Genomic DNA, 20,755 nt, shown 5'->3' with positions numbered 1-20,755 from the left:
GTACTTTCAATTAACTTTATTGACAATGTACCTACCTATGCCTCTGATTGACCACGATCAGATTGTTTTCCATTAATTCAATGTTTTTATTTTAATATGATTTAAATTTATGGTTGCTTCATTATGGTAAAATATCCTTTGTTGGTTTGATCTTATGACTTTCATACTTATTCCTATATTGGAACGGCTTTCTAGGCTTTATACTCCGTTCCAAAATGGCACTCATACTTTTGGTTAGAATATTTTAGTCCTCTCTTTATGTTTACGGGTAACATCTTATCGGGAGCAGAAACGCCGATTCACTTTAGATGCGAGCAGTGTATCGAGCGGACACTTGAAGCCTTGCTGCTTCTTATGTCGGAAGAAATTGTGAACGGTGCGGGTCCACGTCGAATCATCTCATACGGCAAGGGTCGCGGGACTTTGAAGCAACTTTTATTTATATACGGGACATTCCTCGCCTACCTAAATTATGGAATAATGTAACTCAGTCTTCCCGCTGACCGTACACATACTAGCTTCTTCTCGACATCAGGCACTAAGGAGTTAGCTGTGAAATTGAATATTTAATTACCACCTCAGCACGTTGATCTGCGCTTCAAAAGCGATTTAAAAGTAATATAGGGCGTGCTGCCTGCTGACATTTAATGGAGATGTTTCTGTGACTCCACCGCGATCGGTGTTTTTGGGAAGCGTTCCGCTTTTGGAAAATAGATCCCCTGGTATCTGCACGATTATGATGAAAAAGGTCCTGATGAAGGTGGCCTAGAGCTGCCGAAACGCGCGTAGACCTGCTGCGAGGGCCGAAAGCTACATCTTGGGGCCCTCACTTTAGCACTTTCATCTTGCTAATTACAATTCAGTTCCTTTCTCCATCTTAGTATGAGGTTTGATTGTGGTATGAATGTTAGCACGTGAGTATGTTGATAGGTATGGTTGTTACCAAGGGGTAAAACATCTTTTATATATAATTTTTGTTGTTTATACTCATGATTTATCTGTGTTACCTCTGATTCTTTGATATAAATTGATATATTCTCTATGTGATTCTTGATTGAAAACAGTATTTATATGAATTGAAAAAAAGAAAAAAAGAAAATGTTATATGTTTTTGAATAATCTTTGTTCAGTATAATATTTTCTCTGTCACCTGTTTGGGATATTTACAGATGTACTCACACAATTGAATTATAGGGCCATTATAGGAACGACCCCCTACATTATAGTGCTTCTTATGTAAGTCCATGATTATCAACTTAACGCTAGGCTTGTAGGAACATTTTGTTCCTATTTAAATTGTGTACGCCATTTTAATTGCTTTATGGACTTTCAACACTTGTGGTAATAGCAATAACGCGTAATCGACTTCCTTAAGTCACTTTACTTCATGGTTATATGACGAGCGCGTAATTGATCTGCTAGAACTCTATGACATTCTAAGTTGCCACTTAACTCTATGCCACCTAAACTATCATCTATAGTATAGGAATATGTGAACATGCTTGATTTTAACAAATTCATGCATTTACTGGTTTTTTACTGTCACGGGTGATTTGGTTTACTTTTTGGTACTTAGGTTTTGGCTATCTTGTAACCTATTTCTGGGAGCGTTGGCCTATTCACTACTTCCTTTTTCGGTCATTTTATTAATTTTGGATGGATAGTTTCTGTTACCTCATGTATTATACTCTTTAGATTGTAGACATATATCCCTGATGAAGGCTAATTAGCAGCCGAAATGCATTGGAGGATGGATATGCTATAAGGATGTTATTGAACATAACTCATTTGGATTTGAAATTGAGACACATTCAAGAAAATGAAGTAATTCTTGAAAAAATGAAAAAATAAACGAATGTGAACTAAACAACGTTGTTATTAATTGGAACTTATTATAAACTGAGATGCCCCTTCGGGGCGGAGGATCTGTGACTAGGGGATGTCTCCCAGATGGGACACGCTGTTGATACAAAACTGAGTATGACATCTATGGCCCGGTAGAGCTTCTGAAGATTCCGCACCAGTTCAAGATCTCTTTAAGTGACTTTGTATCACCAAACACATTTTCTGATGATTGGGACTTTGAGACTATTAATAATATGATGTCAGATTTAGAGATGTCAGCTAAATTTACTGAACATGAATACTTACAAGGTTCATCAGATTATGAACAAATGTATTGTTTTAATCATTATGGTCACCATTATTTGCATAAATCTGCAAACCCTAGAAATGTTTATACATATAATCAATGGGAACACTGTCCAACGCCGCCAAAAGGCAGCCCAAAAACGTTCTATGAAAGGTTTCCATACTTCACAGGGTTTAATGTTACAAATCCAGAAACGTTTTATTTTAAAAATAAGAATAAGACAGGAATTAAAACAATGTTGACCAATACTAAACAAATTTATTCTGCAAACTTGTATGCTCAGCTGTACATTTGGTTTTGACTTTTGGAAAGACAAAATCGAGACACAAACTGTCTGGGGCACAAAAGACTGGCAGGTGCAAGGTTTAAAATCGCTGTCCAGAGCCTGCATTATACCAGAACAAATAATGTTTTTAAATGACACTGTTCAACAAACTTCTTGTCTTGGCCTAGCTAAGATAAAAGATTTAAATAAACCGCCTATACCTAAACCCACATCTGACAGTGATAATACTACAGAAGAAGAGGTAGACGTACCCTATATTTTAAAACAGAACAGAACTAATCGTGATTGGAAAAAAGGGTTAATCTGGCCCACAGACACTAATAACTGTCATGATAGATTCCTGGAAAAAACACAGGGGTTGACAATAAATAGGCCAGATCAAATATACTCCCAGAGACAACATCCAGGGATAGTAACTACTTATAGTGTAGGAAAGCTATGCCTTCAGTGGCTACAGAAATCTACACTTCCGGAAATCAAACAACACTTATCTTTACGTAAAGAAGGCAATGATTTGCGAGATTTATTAATGGGGCCTCGCAAACCACGTCAAAAACGTTTCATATACGCTGGTATATATGCTGCGTAAAACGAAGTTTGGAAAGTGACGCAAATAGAACTGCAGAAAGAATACGAGAAATTGATCGTATTAATTTAGAGAAAACTCTCTCTGTAGTAGACAATGGGTTAACAACTCTGTCGTCCAGAATATATTCATTGGACAGCATTGTATCATCTGCAATTGACATAATAGAGCAGGACTTGCTAATGTTACAACATGGCCAGTCTCAATTACGTTCTATAATGCAGCTGGGCTGGACGTTGCAAAATCTGCGTTCAGGCTATGTGCCATGGCGTCTAATCAACACAACGTCATTGTTTTCTGTATTTAACCTTACAGATAAACAAATATCTTTGGCACAAAAAGGAGCAGACTATACGGTGCTGAGCATTGAAAAACTCGAAAGATTACCATTAACAGTTTCTGAGAAGCCTGTCATTGAATAGATACTACATGGCACCATTACGATATCAGTGACGATGTTCAAGTTCGAGTATTGTCTACAGCATATACCAGCGGGCCTGTATGAAAGGTTGGGTAAAGAATACATTAAGTCGACCTGGACTTTACCTTACACACGTAAATGTTGGAATAAGGGAAAAGAGGTATTCCTTAGTGGTAATAATTATATGAACTCACTAAGCGGTACACTTTTGTGCAAAGGTATTAATTTACATGAAGCCTGCGACAGTTCTGCAAATAACCTTTCATCCCATCTGCACGGGACACCCTCCACAGTGATAGAACCAATTTTCAGGCACCTATCCAATGGCAGTTACGTTATGCTGAATGATCACAGCTGTTGTGGCATGTTGCCAGGAAAAGCTTATCTAGTTAGTGTGTCGTCCATGGTCACTTGTTGTATGCAAGTATTGTATCCAACACACAAGACAGACAGAGGGACGGACTTATGGCCTTCACTGAATATCTCTTCTATACAAATTGATACTTTAAGCAGAATGAAAGTCATTCTTTTACAAAACAAAGTGCCACTGACCTCGTCTAGAGGAATGTATGATCTGCAAGTTGCAAGGTCCTCATCAGAGATACATGCATTATTATCAAAAAACTGCCCAGTACATTTTGCAGAAATGTTAAGTCATATCTTAAACATGTCTGATACCAGCGGCATCGCACATGTATTTAAGATGATTTTTTCGGGACTGTTAACACCATTTGAAGCAGTCCTCGGCATTTTTCCAAATTTCGTGCACTCTGTGTTTGGCGGCCTGCCTCTCATCTCATCTAGGAATTCTATTTTTATTCCTTCTGCTCCGATATGGCAAATCCGGCCACCAGCAACACCCACACTACCATGGAACAATGCCTCCTTGCCATGAGGTATCGTGAGAGAATTTCACAGATTCTTGGCTTGGCTCGTTTAAGAGATCTGAACACAACCTGGTCTCTATCGTTCAGACCAATTTGGCAAGATTGCATCTTACCTGTTCTTCGATGCCTGCTTTGGGGACAGGAATGCGTGTTGGATATTTGTCTTACACTTCCATCAGTACTGCAATTGGATGTTGACGCTTTGCTAGGTCCAGTAACGGCTCATGCATCGTGTTGCCCCCAACGGCTGCCTATTCTGATGACGGCATTCATTGAGGTCTCACCGGCAAGTCTAACTGAGGGTGAGATAAGAGAAACTACAGGCATACAGGTACCATCTACCATGGACATTGTTAATGCATCAAACGCTGACAGCGATGATCCACAATTCTGAACTTTTGATCTGCTAACTGAAGTGGTTCCACTTTCACCTACTACGGTAGACGGTTTCTTTGCCAGCCTAGATGATCTGATGTTTTATCCTGAAACTCCTCAGAATTAATTTTGATTATTTCACACAGCGTTCTGTGAACTCTGAAATTCGGCCTTCATTTTTCAAAACAATCTACTAATTTGAACTTTTTCCAAAAATAGAACTTTTGGCACAAAGTAATCTGCTTAAAGTAGAACTATTCTTAGAGAACAAGATTTCTTTTGAAAAACTTCCTAATGACTATATTTGGCCTAAAAATCTGAACAAAAACACCTTATAAAATATGATATGGGATGGTCTCGAAATTTCCTTTCTGTAAAACTTCAGAGACATTTCATGAATATATTTTACAATGATAGAATGTATACTATGCTTCATGTCCATAAAGACCTGCTTATTCTATACTCATTACATTCAAACAAGCCTTTTCAAATGCTATTTTGTATGTTGCATTTTGGGTGGGATTGTATACACCAGCTTTAGATATGTTCAGTGCTTACAGGTTTAGTTTTATTGAACTGAAGATCATGGAGTGGGTGTTGTAAATGAATCTAGGACCCTAGTGTAAATTCTCCCGATTCATGCCCTTATATAGGTACGGAATATCCAATCTTTATATAGGCAAAGAAATCATTACCATATTTAAACTGAGCCTATGCAGCCCAAATACGGCATGGCTACTTCCACTATGTTCCAAGAATCAGCAACGATTTCTTAGAGAAACCCGCCTTCAGCAGCTAGGGACATCCCCTTGCCTGAATACTAATTTATCTAGGAAATCATGGAGTTTTAGAAGAACTGACTCTTCTATGATGGTATTAAGTAAAATCACACGTCAAACTCGGCACCTTCATAGTATAAATATGCCTAGATTTGCCCAAGCAGACATACAGTGGTTTGGAGCAGATCGACTATCTACTCGCCCTGCTGCAGCAAGTGCCGAAGGAAGCCGACCCTCCAGCTAACGCACTGAGAGACTCTGTCTTTTCTCCTGCCGAGAAATCCAGCTCCAGTGTTCCCAGGCTACCCTTGCGGGTTGCTGGGAAATCAAGTCCTGAGAGAGAGATACAAGACCTCCTTCATTCTAAACAAAGGTACGGAGCTGATTAGACCCATAGAGAATTCTTGATTAGATTCTTGGCAGAAAATACTAAGCTTAAACTACTCCTCACTTACTTCTTCCCTTGTGCTAGGCTTAGGTCGGGTACACCGGGGTAGGAGTATTTTAGAAGCACCAGTTGAGTACTTTTAGCCATCATTTTAACACTGTATGTATTTTATCCGTTTTAAGGCAATTTATGACTTAGAAACCATATCATGCTTTTACAGTACTACTTTATAATACTGATCGTATTATATACTCTGTACTTTATTACCAGTATTATGATTGTAGCAGTACATTTCTTATGCTTGCGAAAGAAGACTGTTCAATCAATACTTTCTATTGAAACGCCCGTCTCTCTATTTTCTCAGCACCTCTGGTGAAACGAAGCATGCACAAATGACTGGGTAAAATAGCTATCTATTGTTTCCGTGACTCTAGAGATTGATTTCTTATTCTTGGGAAACAAAGTTGTCATGTTTATGCGGTTGTCAGAAACGAATCCCTTCTTGTGAATTCAAGAAAGTTTCTAGTGACCTCTGAGCTAGCTGGCACTCACAATTAAGTCTAATAGATTTGGTAGAGACCTAGTCGACCTCAGTCCTACGTCTAAACTACAGGATTTATTATTCCAATGCGCAGAGCCTATTGGGAATATAGGAACTATACTACACAGCGTGAGTGAGGAGAGAACAAAGAGACTTTCAAAGTAAGACGTATCATACGCATTATCGCTTCTTCTATTCTCCGCACTGCTAGCTGGTTGTTGCACATCCTCCTCAGTTTCATTAGACTGGGACTTTCCCTTGCGCTTTACCTTTTTCCTTTCCGCCCTATCTGCCCTACCCTGTCCCCTATTGCGCGATTGCTTCACCAGCTTTTGGAGTCGACTTAGGAACTTCACAGCAGTGCAAAGGCGAAGACCAATCAAAGTTCAAAGGACAATTGTATATATTTTCTAATTTAGGTCATTAGGAATTCCCTGTCTGATTAACAGGTATAATGATACTCAGAGGCGTTTACTAAGTAATTCACTCATTGTATATTCCGCTTACTATTTGTAGTGTTATCAGTTGCAGGTGCAGGGTGTCAGTTACAACCCTAAGACATCATCAGAAGGGGGTATAAAATCTTTCTTAGACTGGTAGGAATTATTCAGATCTTTATATACAGTGATTGTAAATAATAGGAGGGAAGTTGTTTATCTTTTGCCCCTCTGTGCATTAGGTATCATCTCCTTCCTGGGAACTACAAGAAGACTACCGGGGAGCATAGAAAGAGAAGCAGAGTCTGAAGGAGTTGTCTCTTCTTTTCTTCTAATTCCCTTTCCCCCCTGTTGGTGCACTTGCTCGGTGGAAAGCAGAGCGAGGGTACTGGTAGAGGGGCATTGGGAGCTATCGCCAATTCTGCTTCCGTCAAGATTGGTGCTTTGACAGATTGAAGTGCCCAAGAAGTTTACTTCACCTAGGCAGAACGGCAGAAGGGTTTAATTTAAAGTCGTTAGGTGCTATGCTAGACGGTATTCAGAAAGAGATAGGCGCAGTAAGAGAGGAAAATAAAAACTTGAGACATGAGCTATCTGCTTCACGACAGGAAACTCAGTTATTGGCACACAAGGTAGAAGGGTTGGCTTTGGGGAATCCTGCAGTTGCTCCTTCTTCACATACACCTACTTCGCATCAAGCTAGTCCACAGTCAGTTGCACAGGTCATACACTCAGTCTCTCCAATCATTCCATTAGCTGCCCCAGAAAGGTTTCACAGGGATCCACAAAAGGCCCAACTTTTTTTAACACAATGTTCTTTACATTTTATGTGTCGAGCCAATTTATTTCCTGATGCTCAGTCTTAAGTGGCCTTTATTCTATCCTATTTGGGTGGTGATGCGGAAAATTGGGCAATGCCTTTAGTGTCCCAAGATGATCCTTTTCTTTATGATTTTGAGTTGTTTAAAACAGAATTTTTAAGGATCTTTGAAAGAAGAAGAATTTCCCAGGCCACCGATAATGAGTTGCTGGAACTTCATCAGGGTTCCAAGGATTTGGTGACATACTTAACTCAATTTAATAAGCTTATAGTCGAGACAAATTGGACTGAAGGAAAAAGAGCTGCCCTTCTTTATTGGGGGTTAAGAGATGAGATCAAAGACACTCTGGCTCAGATTCCTAATCGCCCAACGGAATTATCTGCTTAAGTGGATTTGTTGCTTGAAATAGACTTTCGTTGGTCGGAAAGGAAGGGAGAGAAGAAAAAAGAATTTAGGATAAATATTCCTCATTTAGATAGAGCTCGAATGGAAGCTGGAAAGCCTTCTGGATCTAGTTCTGAAGGGGAACCTATGCAGATTGGAGCAATTCGTGGACCACTAAGTAAAGAAGGGAAGGAATAACGTCGATCTAAGAAGCTGTGTTTGTACTGTGGAATTGGTGGCCATTTTGTCAAAGAATGTCCTAAAAGACTAAAGTTTCCGGTGAAAGGAAACGCCCAAAACCAACAGTAGACGGGGTCATTCTGATGGCGCAAGAAGAAAAAACGATCCAAGAAACTCATCTAATAATCAACACGTTGCAGACCTTAGCCCCTCATTTGATTCTTCACATGACGATCAAATTTCGGGACCAAAAGATCATTGGGGGAGCTATTATGATTGATTCTGGAGCCACATGCAACTTCTGTGATCTCAAATATGCTCAACGTATGGGCATTCAAGCTATTTTGAAAGAAAGAAGCGAACCTGTTCACGCTGTATACGGTACCAACTTATCGTCTGGACCTATTATCAGTCATACGGAACCTTTGGAACTTATCCAAGCTGATGGTCATCGGGAGGTATTACAATTTAACCTCATTGATGCGCCCCAATTCCTACTTATATTGGGATTACCTTGGTTAGCGATGCAAAATCCTACCATTGATTGGGAAAATCGAACTGTTGAAATGAAGTCTACCTTTTGTTCTGAGCATTGCTATTGTGCTTCTAGTGAATCTCTAGAACCATCCCAGGCGTCCTTACTATCATTCGGAGGAGATTCTATAGGAGTAATTAGTACGGTTGAAATTCCTGCTGATTACCAAGACTTTCAAGAAGTATTTATTGAAGTAGAAGCTGAACACTTGCCTCCACATTGTCCTTACAACTGTGCCATAGATCTTGAACCAGGGGCCGTCCTTCCTTGTAGTCGTATTGATGCATTAACTGAAGCAGAAAACCGCCACTTAAAAGAGTACTTGGATAAATACCTTGCCAATGGATTTATTAGACCCTCCCAGTCTCCAGTTTGATCTCCTTTATTTTTTATTCCAAAGAAGGAGGGAACCTTGAGAACTTGTATTGATTATTGCGCCTTGAATCGAGTGACAGTAAAGAATCGCTACCCTCTTACATTCATTTCAGTACTTTTAGATCAGATTAAGGAAGCCCGAATCTTTACAAAATTAGATCTAAGAGGGGCTTATCATCTGATTCGATGAAGGCTGGACACGAATGGAAAACAGCATTCCGAACTAAGTTTGGATTATTCGAGTATTGTGTGATGCCCTTTGGGCTTTGTAATGCTCCAGCTGTATTTCAACACTTCATAAATGATGTAATGGGAGATCTAATTGACAAGATTGCAGTAATCTATTTGGATGACATTTTGATTTTCTTTCAAGATCCACAGCAACATCCAGAGCATGTAAGAATGGTTCTCAGTCGTCTTCGTTCCCATCATCTCTATGTCAAGCTTGAAAAATGTGTATTCATCTCTCCCAGTGTGGAATTCCTGGGGTTTGTTCTTTCTCCCCAAGGAATTACCATGGATTCTAAGAAAGTGTTGGCAGTGGAAAGTTGGCCATCTCCGAAGAACGTAAAAGAAATTCAAAGGTTTCTTGGATTTGCTCATTTCTATCGACGTTTCATTCAGGGTTTTTCTCAACTTATTGTTCCTATTACCCGTCTACTGAAGAAAGGAGTGAAATTCCAATGGTCCAGAGAAGCTGAACAAGCGTTTGCACTTCTTAAGAAAAGTTTCACCTCTGCTCCAATTTTACTACATGCTGATCCCATGGACCCTTTCTTTGTGGAATCAGATCAAGCTATTGGTGGTGTACTGTCCCAACGTCACAAAGATACTGGTCAGTTGCATCCGGTGGCATTTCGATCTAGAAAATTGAGTTTGGCAGAGATCAATTACACCATTGCTGAAAAAGAATTGCTGGCAGTTAAAGATGCTTTCGAAGATTGGAGGCACTATTTATTAGGAGCCAAACATACAGTGACAGTCTTTTCTGACCATAAGGACTTGCAATTTTTGAAGAAAGCAAAAACGCTCACTCCAAGACAACTTCGTTGGTCCTTATATTTTGCTGATTTTGAATTTGTAATCACGTACCGCCCTGGAAATAAAAATGGAAAAGCGGATGCTTTGTCCCAAATTCTAATGAAAGATCAAGAACATTCTGTGGATCCTCAGGCGATAATCCCTGAGACAAAGATCGTTTGTACAATTTCCATAGACAATATTCAAGAAGAGATTCAAAAGGATTTTCCTCCCGAAGCAATGGAACTTTGGGTTTCACAAGGAACTGGAAGAAAAATACAAAATAATCTACCCTATTTCAAAGAAGCATTGTATTTACCCACTAAGGCACTTCAAGAAAGAGCTCTACAAGAATGTAATGAACAACCTTTGGCCGGGCATAAGGGCATAGCTAAAACCTTAGATTTGGTACAGCGCTATTTTTGGTGGCCTGGAATGTCTTCTCATGTGAAGCAATATGTTCAGACTTGTGAACTTTGTGCTTGTAGTAAACCCTGTAGACAGGCACCTCAGGGGTTGTTGCTACCCTTACCCACACCTTCCCATCCCTGGCATACAGTAACAATGGATTTGATTGTAGAACTACCCCTTAGTCAAGGATACAATACCATCTTAGTTCTGGAAGACACTTCCACCAAAATGAGTCATTTTGTTCCACTAACTGGAGTACCCACTGCTCCTGAGCTTGCAAGTCATTTCAGCGAACACATAGTAAAATTACACGGAGTTCCTAAAATTGTCATCTCAGATAGAGGTTCTCAGTTTGTATCCCATTTTTGGAAGGCATTCTTACAAGGGTTGGAAGTGGAGACTAGACATTCTACTAGTTATCATCCTGAAACCGATGATCAAACTGAGCGGGTAAACCAAGAGTTAGAACAGTACCTTAGGTTGTTTCTTATGGATCAAGGGGGAAAATTGTCCAAGCTACTATGGATGGCAGAATTCGCATTTAATAATGCTAAAAATATATCCACTGGATATTCTCCCTCCTACTTGAACTATGGGCGTCACCTGAATCCTTTTCAGACTCAAATAGACTTAGAGGTACCAGCCGTTGAAGGAATCATGAGAAATTTAACCTCTATTCACAAGTCAGCAGAAGCTAATTTGATAAAGGCAAAAGAGCATTAAAAGAAATATGCAGATAGACATCGCAGGCCAGTCCCTGAGTATAGGGTGGGAGATCAGGTTTGGTTATCCTTCCGTAATCTTCACTTAAAGGGTAACAGAAAGTTTCAGCCTCGATTTGTGGGTCCTTATCAGATTGAAAAAGTGCTAGGCCCGGTTTCAGTGAGATTGAAATTACCTGCTAGTCTAGGTATTCATCCCATCTTTCATGTTTTACTTTTGAAAAAGGCTGCACCACATAATAGATTGCTGAAGCCTCCAGCTCCCCTTGTAATAGACGGTCATCCGGAATATATAGTTAAAGGCATCCTGGATTCTAAATACACTAGAGGAAAGCTTTACTATTTGATTGATTGGAAGGGGTATGGTCCTGAAGATAGATCTTGGGAACCCGCAAAGGATGTACATGCCCCTCAATTGAAGAAACGATTTCACTCACAGTATCCGCACAAGCCATGACAGATGAATCGGTCTTTGAGAGGGGGTATTGTCAGGAATCTCGTTGTTGCCACTACATTGGGTCAAAGAAAACATCAGGTCACAAAAAGGTTTAGAACCATTGTAAAACCATGCATGGTTAACATTTGGGAAAACCTTAGTGTGGGAAATTGCACAGAGTAAGATGGCCACCGTGTTTACAGCATTTTAGGTCTCATTTTCAGAACACCTGTGAGGCCACTAATGGTTAAGGCAGGTGCGAGCGCTTCCCGCGGCGCACTTCCCGCAGCGCACTTCATCTGAAGTCTTGTTAGAGTAGTTTTGTTTTACCGTTCCTCCGCGCATTTCCTAGTGCGTAGGTTCGGTAATTCTTAGTTAACTCATAGAGTGATTAGAGAGTTGTTCCAGACGTTCCAGAGACAGTTTTGGGCTTTTACGAAGGTTGCTAGAGAAGTAATCTGGCTCTTCGGGAAGGTCATTTCATGCGGCAGAGAAACTACGAACCGTCAGAGAAGTTCGGACTTTCGTTCAAAGGAATTCTTCAGCGTGAGTGAGGAGAGAACAAAGAGACTTTCAAAGTAAGACGTATCATACGCATTATCGCTTCTGCTATTCTCCGCACTGCTAGCTGGTTGTTGCACATCCTCCTTTTATTAGACTGGGACTTTCCCTTGCGCATTACCTTTTTCCTTTCCGCCCTATCTGCACTACCCTGTCCCCTATTGCGCGATTGCTTCACCAGTTGTGGAGTCGACTTAGGAACTTCACAGCAGTGCAAAGGCGAAGACCAATCAAAGTTCAAAGGACTATCTTCTAATTTAGGTCATTAGGAATTCCCTGTCTGATTAACAGGTATAATGATACTCAGAGGCATTTACTAAGTAATTCACTCATTGTATATTCCGCTTACTATTTGTAGTGTTATCATTTTCAGGTACAGAGAGTCAGTTACAACCCGAAGACATCATCAGAAGAGGGGCAACAACTCTTTCTTAGACTAGTAGGAAGTATTCAGATCTTTATATACAGTGATTGTAAATAATAGGAGGGAAGTTGTTTATCTTTTGCCCCTCTGTGCATTAGGAATCATCTCCTTCCTGGGAACTACAAGAAGACTACCGGGGAGCAGAGAGAGAGAAGCAGTGTCAGAAGGAGTTGTCTCTTTTTTTCTAACAATTCCCCTTTCCCCCCTGTTGGTGCACTTGCTCGGTGGAAAGCAGAGCGAGGGTCCTGGTAAAGGGGCATTGGGAGCTATCGCCAATTCTGCTTCCGTGAAGATTGGTGCTTTGACATATATGGAGGATGAGACACAGGGGCTGAAGGGAGGGGACTTGCACATCTTCGACGCATAAAACACGCGGTCCCGATTAGACTACTGGCTGCTCACAGCAGAAACATGCACGTGGACAAGGACAGTCAAACACTTACCCAAGACACTGTCAGATCACTCTCCGGTTTGCCTCACAATGGAAATCCCCACATACATACCCCAGCATTTTACATGGAAATTACAGGGGAGCACCCTATTAGTTCAGGTGTTCTAAAGTGATCTCCGACAGGCAATAGCTGAATATTTCGAGTTAAATTCTGGACCGGTGGACAGTGCAGGAACATTATGGGAGGCATTCAAGGTAACGTTCTGGGTCATTGCATTAGTAAGCATGCCAGGATCCTGAAGGATATCCAACAGCAACTAAATATAATAGAAAGGGACATTAGCACACTAGAGGCGGAACACACACAAACACATAATCCTACACTACTGGTGAGAATCAGGGAGAGGATGGATGACTACCAGAAATATGCTGCGGACGAGATAAAAAATAAATCAAGACGATACACAGCACGAAACTACGGGGAGGGTGGTAGGCCGGGACGAGCTTTGTCAAGATTAGACCTGCGTACACAACCTCATACATAACGCAGATTAGGGATAAGCAGAGCAAACGCTATACAACACAACGTCCATATCAAACTGTTTCAAGTACTATTACTCACAGCTCTATGACAAACAAACGAACACCACGACAGAAGAAATCAACCACTACTTTCAGGACGTCGCTCTCCCGTGGCTCTCAGACACTCACCGGAAATTCTTAAGCCATCATATCACTAAGGATGAACTCACAGACGCAATAAACTTACTGCCAAACAACAAAGCTCCTGGGCTGGACGGACTGCCTGGGGAGTTCTACAAAACTTACAAAGTCCTGTTGATACCACACTTAGCAGAAATGTATCAAGAGGCATATGAAGAGGGTAGGCTTCCTGTCTCACTGAGGGAAGTACTTCTAGTGGCGCTCCCCAAACCAGACAAAGACTTGTCAAAATGCAACTCGTATCGCCCCTTGTCGTTAATAAACATAAACACTAAATTATGGGAAAGTTATTGCTACCAGGATACAGCTCCTACAGGAGAAGCTGGTATTACCCGACCAAGCAGGATTTGTGCCCACCAGATCTAATACTCAAAACATACGCACCATCTTTGCTCTGTATCACCATCTGGACCCAGAGTTGCCAGCTGCAGCGGCCCTGTTAGATGCTGCGAAAGCTTTTGATTCGGTGAAGTGGACGTTCATGTTTGTGGTATTGCGCAGAATGGGTTTTCTGGAGCAATTTATAAGATGGATAGAGGTCTTATATCATGCCCCTACTGCAAGAATCAGGCTGAATGGACAAACATCTGACCCTATAAGTGTGGGCAGAGGGACAAGATGGCTGCCCGCTGTCGACGATATTGTTTACCCTGATTCTAGTGCCCCTTGCCTGCAGGATCAGGCAGTGTCACCAGGATGCCGCTCTACAGTTTAGTCTATGGCCCAACAGCATCTCATTATATGCTGATGACATGGTACTATTCATGTGTCACCCCAATATAAACTTAAATAGAATTATTCGAGAATATATCCGCTTTGTACAATATGCAGGGCTGCGAAAAAACTGGGACAAATCATTAATCATTCCTCTCACGCCGGCCACGACCCAACCGGCATTAGACTACTCCCTGAAGTGGCAAACTGACCTGGTGAAATATCTCGGCGTATGGATACACAGGGACCCAGACCTCATCGTAAGGGAAAATTACTGAAGGACAATGACTTAACTAGACAAGCAAATAGCTAGATGGATACAGATGCCTATGTTGCTGGCAGATAGGATTGCGTTACAAAAGATGATTGTGTTGCCCAAATTCTTATATCTATTTCTTAATATCCCTAGCTGGTTGGCGCAGGCATTCTTTACAAAATTGCGATTGGCAATGCAGAGACTAACGTGGGCAGGAAAACAGGCCAGGGTCAGCTGGACTGTATTGACAAAGTCATATCATATGGGCAGTTTCGGAGCAACAGATTTACAGCTATACTTCTACTGCGCATAGGCACATCATGCTCACTACTGGATGAAACCACATGCATTCACCTCACACATAGCAGTGGAAACAGAAAGTACACAACCCACTCCACTGACAACTTGCATATCCGACCCAAGGCCTTACATACATAGGGACATGATCCAGCCGGTGCACTGCACCTCACATGCATGGCACGTACTAGCACAAAGGACAAATAAGCTGCCTATCTACGCCCCGGTGCTTTCTACTGCTTATCATGCGAAATTATTTGTAACACAAGAGAAAAGAATGACATTGCTGCAGGAAGATATGAAAATTTCCACAATGAAGGATGTCTTCCCTAACGGCAGATTCATACAAAGAAATAACCCTTCATTAAGCCCACACAACACACCACTGAAGGTGTTGCCCACTAGGGGCTGCAAGTAGCGGCCAAGGAACTATATGCCACTTATCCGGAGGAACCACCAACACTACAGGTATTACAATCCCTACTCACAGCGCCAACATGCCAGAAATGAGTCACCCCCCCTATACAATACGTCACAATCGGAACACAGTTAGAACAACAATAGATCGCTCGCTATATGGGAAATGCTGGTAGGAGACCAGATTGATGAGCAGGATTGGGAATATAGCTGCACACAACTGCAATTGCTGACATCAAACTGTAATTTACGGATAATACACTTTAAATTGCTCCACCAATTTTATTATACCCCGACCCAGCTCCACAGATACGGCCTCAGATCACACAATAGGTGTCATAGGTGCAACTCCATGGGTGCGGACTTTCAACACTTGGCATGTGCATGCCCACAGATACATAAATACTGGCATGACATTATGGGGGCGATAACTGCAATGCTGGCTGAACTAGTGCCGAACACACCACTTGTGTGCTTATTGGGGATATACAAATTAACGCCAGTCAGAAGGCAGACATTTCTAGTTGTCGCACTACTGTTAGCAAAACGACGAGTTGCCATTAAATGGGGCGGTAAATGACCCCGTAGATTCAAGGACTGGCTCAAGGACATGTCCTATTGCAGGGAATCCATGGAGATGTACGCGGAAGAGCTACCGCTACCATCGAGGCCGCGTGATTTTTGGGAACCGCTATAACAATATCTCTTGACAATGCATAAAGATAACTAATATATGTTAATTGAGGGAAAAGTACCAAAAATGTGATGTCTGTTATAACTTTTCCTTCTTTTCGCCATTAAGTGAAGGGAGTATGGATGCATGATCAATACCATGTATAACGTAGTGAAATATTAAATGACAAATGCTGTGCTGTAAGCCTAGGATGATAGGGGTTCTATCACCTCACCGTGATGCAACGGGGAATTCACCATCAACTTGAGATTCATGAGATGACAGAACTTAGTACTGTAAACAGCTGCTTACATATGTCATGATGTGTACCTTGTGAACTAAAAAACTGGACAGACTGTGTAAGTTGTAATGTTGACCAGACGAAATAAACATATTTAATTAAAAAAAACTAAATACGATTTCATTGCCTTTCCAAGATCATGCCTGTGAGAAAATTCCTCTTTCTGTGTGAAGATTCTGATATTGATGGTTTATGAACTCTCCACACAGAGGTACTCCTGTCCAGTCCCTAATTTATGCTGTGACCCATAGGACATGGCTAATCTCCAATTGGAATATTTAAATTTCCAGTAAGGCCATGGTATATGGTGCAGAAAGTTACACCAATGGCATGGAAAGTTAAATATTTCATGTGATCTGCAGAACATTTTATCCCATCCACTAATCTGAAACAGAAACATGGCTTCAGCCTACCTTTGGAGGCTCACTGCTGCTTTCGGGCCTTCTGGCATTCAAAGTAACCCTTTGGCTGGAAAAAAACCTACTTTTAAATATTAAATAAATAATTCACCGCTAAGTAGACCTTGTAGCCCACAATTTTTGGTGCCTAATATTTAAATGTGGTGCATGCAAGAATTTAGTGTTGACATGTACCTACAGCGACTAGCATCCAAAGGCTAATTTCACAGGTCTTTACCTGCTCCTATGAAAAAAATTAAATTTCATATAAAAGAATATCTCTTCTATTTTTGTTAAAGGTGATACTTTGTCTGCCTCAACCTCCAGTACGGTAATTAGTATTAACCTAACAGCAGCTGGCCCCTGGCAGTGACTACCCATAGGCATGTGTAATGAGGGTAGACACAATGGCTTAGATGTGTTGGCTGAAGACATGGATGTGAGGTATGGGACTCTTACTCTCAACTCACAAAGGCCAACTTAGGAGGGTTAAGGAACTTCATCAACATGAAAGGGACCAAATTGATGGCTGCCCATTCATAGCTAAGTGTAAAGGGATTCACGGGGAGAGAAACATTTGTTCCCTGGACCATCTGTAGTCATCTTGGTACCATTCCAGTGAGAGGGGGGGACTGGTCCCAGAACCAGTTTGGTGTACTTAAGGAGGAAGGGACACTCATTTACCTAAACATGTCACTGGCTGGCACACCAGAAACCTCCAAGAGCAGAAAGGAGCTGCCACAGTAGAAATGTCTCTGAATAGTGCACTGTTGGATAGTTTGGAGTAAGGCAAAATGATGTGCTGCAAAAGTTGAAAGGGCTGCCCTGGGATCGTTTTACTCACTGGTTAGGAAGTACCTAGGAGAAACCCCCACCAACTGGCAAGTAAATCCTACAAAAGTGGCACCTAATTCAATGCTCATCCCACTTACTGAGGATCCACATCAGGATCCGAGCAGTGCCCTGGGACGGTGAAGCCGGTGATCTGAGGGGCTACGTGGAGGCCCTATTCTTGCAGATCTTGGGTGAAGACGATCTCCGTGAAATTCGGATGGACAGGGTCCACCGAGTGGGTCTCCCAAAGGGTTCTCTGGGGCGCCGCCTCCTGACATTCTGGTCTGTGTTCACGACTTCCAACTGAAGGAGCGTATACTCAGGAAAGCAAGACGGATTAATCCGCTGCTCTTTCGTGACCATCATCCCCAGTTAATCCAGGATCTGGCGGCCTCGACACTGCAAAAGAGGCGTGAGTTTCGGCCAGTAACTGCATATTTACGAGACCAGAATGTGGCCTATTCATGGGGCCACCCCTTTCGCCTTATCTTCCGGTGGCAGAACAGGCTGGTTCAGGTCCACTCTTTACAGGCAGCTAGAGAGCTCCTAGGCCTGTCCGACACCACTCCGGCCCCCGAGGAATAGGGCCCCCCGCTGAGGTGACGGCGGCGCTCCTCATCATGGCAGAGGGTGGGTCTGCTTGCTGCGGCACGGCGGCCAGACCCCACTGTCATCATCCACGAGAGGGGAGCAGCGGTGGCCTAGGTGGCCCGGGTGACGGAGGCTTCATCACAGGACAGCTCCTCAGCAGCATGAGCCCCAGGAAGGTAGAGCTGAGGCGTCAGAGGGGCACACCCTTACAAGGTACCGAGGGTAATCCATGTTTGGTCTGCGAAGCCACCCCGGCCCAAAGAACTGGTGGGATACTAACTTTGACCACGACTCTCACTTCTGGGCAGAATCTACAGAGTCCATCGCCCTATTTTCTACTACCTGTTTGCATTTGACCTTTCTGGGAGGTTGGGGGGAGGGAGGTGGGGGGAAGGGTGGAGATGGGAGGGTAGTGGTGGTAGCTGGGGTTGGCCGGCAGGGAATGCTTACTGGCTGCTGTGCGAGGAGTTTGAAGTGCTGGGGAGACTGGGAAGAGAGCTGGAGGTGGTGGCTGATTTTGACGGGTGGGAGGACGTCCCGGAGGGGGCACTGATTTGGGGGGCTTACCCTGTCGGGGGTGGGGAGTGTGTCGAGTCTGCTTGGCCGGTGGTGATGTGAATCGACCGACTTGAGTCCACATGTAGAGCGAGGCCGGTTACATACTCCATGATGCCGCTCACTTTTGGAACATGGAACGTGAAAGGCTTGAATTCCCCCCAGAAACGCCAGAAGGTCTGGAAATATATAATTGACCATCAGTTAGATATGGTGGGCCTTCGGGAGACTCACCTGACCAGAGCGGACGAGTCCCGCCTCAAACACAAACAATTTCCCCTTATTTATAGGTCCTCGGCATCTACTAAACACAGAGGGGTGGCACTTCTGTTCCGTTCGGTCCTGCATTTCCAACCCCTGGGAGTTAGTAGCAATAAGGAGGGGCGCTGGCTTGCAGTTAAGGGTGTGCTACCTGGACGACTCTGTACCTTTCTGGTCCTCTATGCCCCCAACGCAGGCCAAAATGGGTTTATTCAGGGGCTCATACGTACTGTGAGATAGAGTTTGTCGAGGGTCCTCTGATTGTGATGGGAGACTTTAACTTGGGGGTCGATTAGGATGGCGTACGGAAACGGGTAACGTCCGCCATGGTCGCGGAAAAATCACTCCTGTTCGCACCGCGGAGAATCCGCGGTTGCGATTAGGATATTCATGTCAAGAAATTCCGACCCCCCCAAGCACTGAAAAATGCACCTAAATCACCACACCCACAGAACACCTGATTGGCAACTACCATTGGGACACCACCACCACACAGAGCATAAAATGAATCCCTCCCACTACCACAATCCTTTGCATCACAGCATAGCTGCAAGCAAAAGCCACATTAGCACGACCAGCAGATACACACAAACACACATACAACCTGCTCACAAACACACACACCACACAACCCAACACCCCACCATCCATACACACCACACACCTGCACATCCCCCCCCCCACACCTAGCACATCAAACACCATGGCACCCAAGAAAAATCCTAAATTCACTGAAACTGAGTTGAAAGTCATGGTGGATGAAATCATCCGTGTCAAAACACAGCTCTTCGGCAACCTAGTCCAGAAGACAACCTTGGCAACCAAAAACCACATGTGGGACAGGATAGTGAGCAGAGTGAATGCATCAGGGACCGTGCCATGCACCAAGCACGACATCCAGAAGCGGTGGCACGACCTCAAGGCAAGGGTGAAAGGCATCAGGGTGAAGAACCACCTGCGGGCACACCACACTGGCAGCGGCACTCCCCCGGAGCCCCTACCATTTACTGAATGGGAGGAGAAGGTGCTGGGCATACTGCACCCTGAGAGGCTGGAGGGAATCGAGGAGGGTGAAGAGGCTGGTAAGTACAAAGAAATGACCACGAATGCACTGATATGCTCTGCCATGCACAAATGACAAGACAAAACTTCCTGCCACCAATCCATGCATGTGGACCACACAGTCACCCAAATGTGAAGTCCTCCCCTCAAATCCACCCACCATGACCAACCACAAATGTTGCCTCCTACGTTCCAATGCTTGCATGTTGTCAGAGCAACCAGCACCACAACTCCCAATAGGCCACCATGTCCACAGGGAGGGTGGCGGTGGGGGGGGGTGAGAGAGGTGTGTGGGGTGTGAGAGAGACCAGCACCAGAACTCCCAAAAGGCCCCCATGTCCACAGGTAGGGTGGTGGTGGGGGGGGTATGAGAGAGACCAGCACCACAACTCCCGACAGGCCCCCATGTCCACAGGGAGGGTGGCGGTGGGGGGTGTGTGTGTGAGAGAGAGACCAGCACCACAACTCCCAACAGGCCCCCGTGTCCACAGGGAGGGTGGCGGGGGGGTGAGAGAGACCAGCACCACAACTCCCAACAGGCCCCCATGTCCACAGGGAGGG

This window comes from Lissotriton helveticus, chromosome 2_1 (genome assembly GCF_964261635.1).
Source record: "Lissotriton helveticus chromosome 2_1, aLisHel1.1, whole genome shotgun sequence".
NCBI classification, from domain to species: domain Eukaryota; kingdom Metazoa; phylum Chordata; class Amphibia; order Caudata; family Salamandridae; genus Lissotriton; species Lissotriton helveticus.
This window is presented reverse-complemented; position numbering follows the sequence as displayed.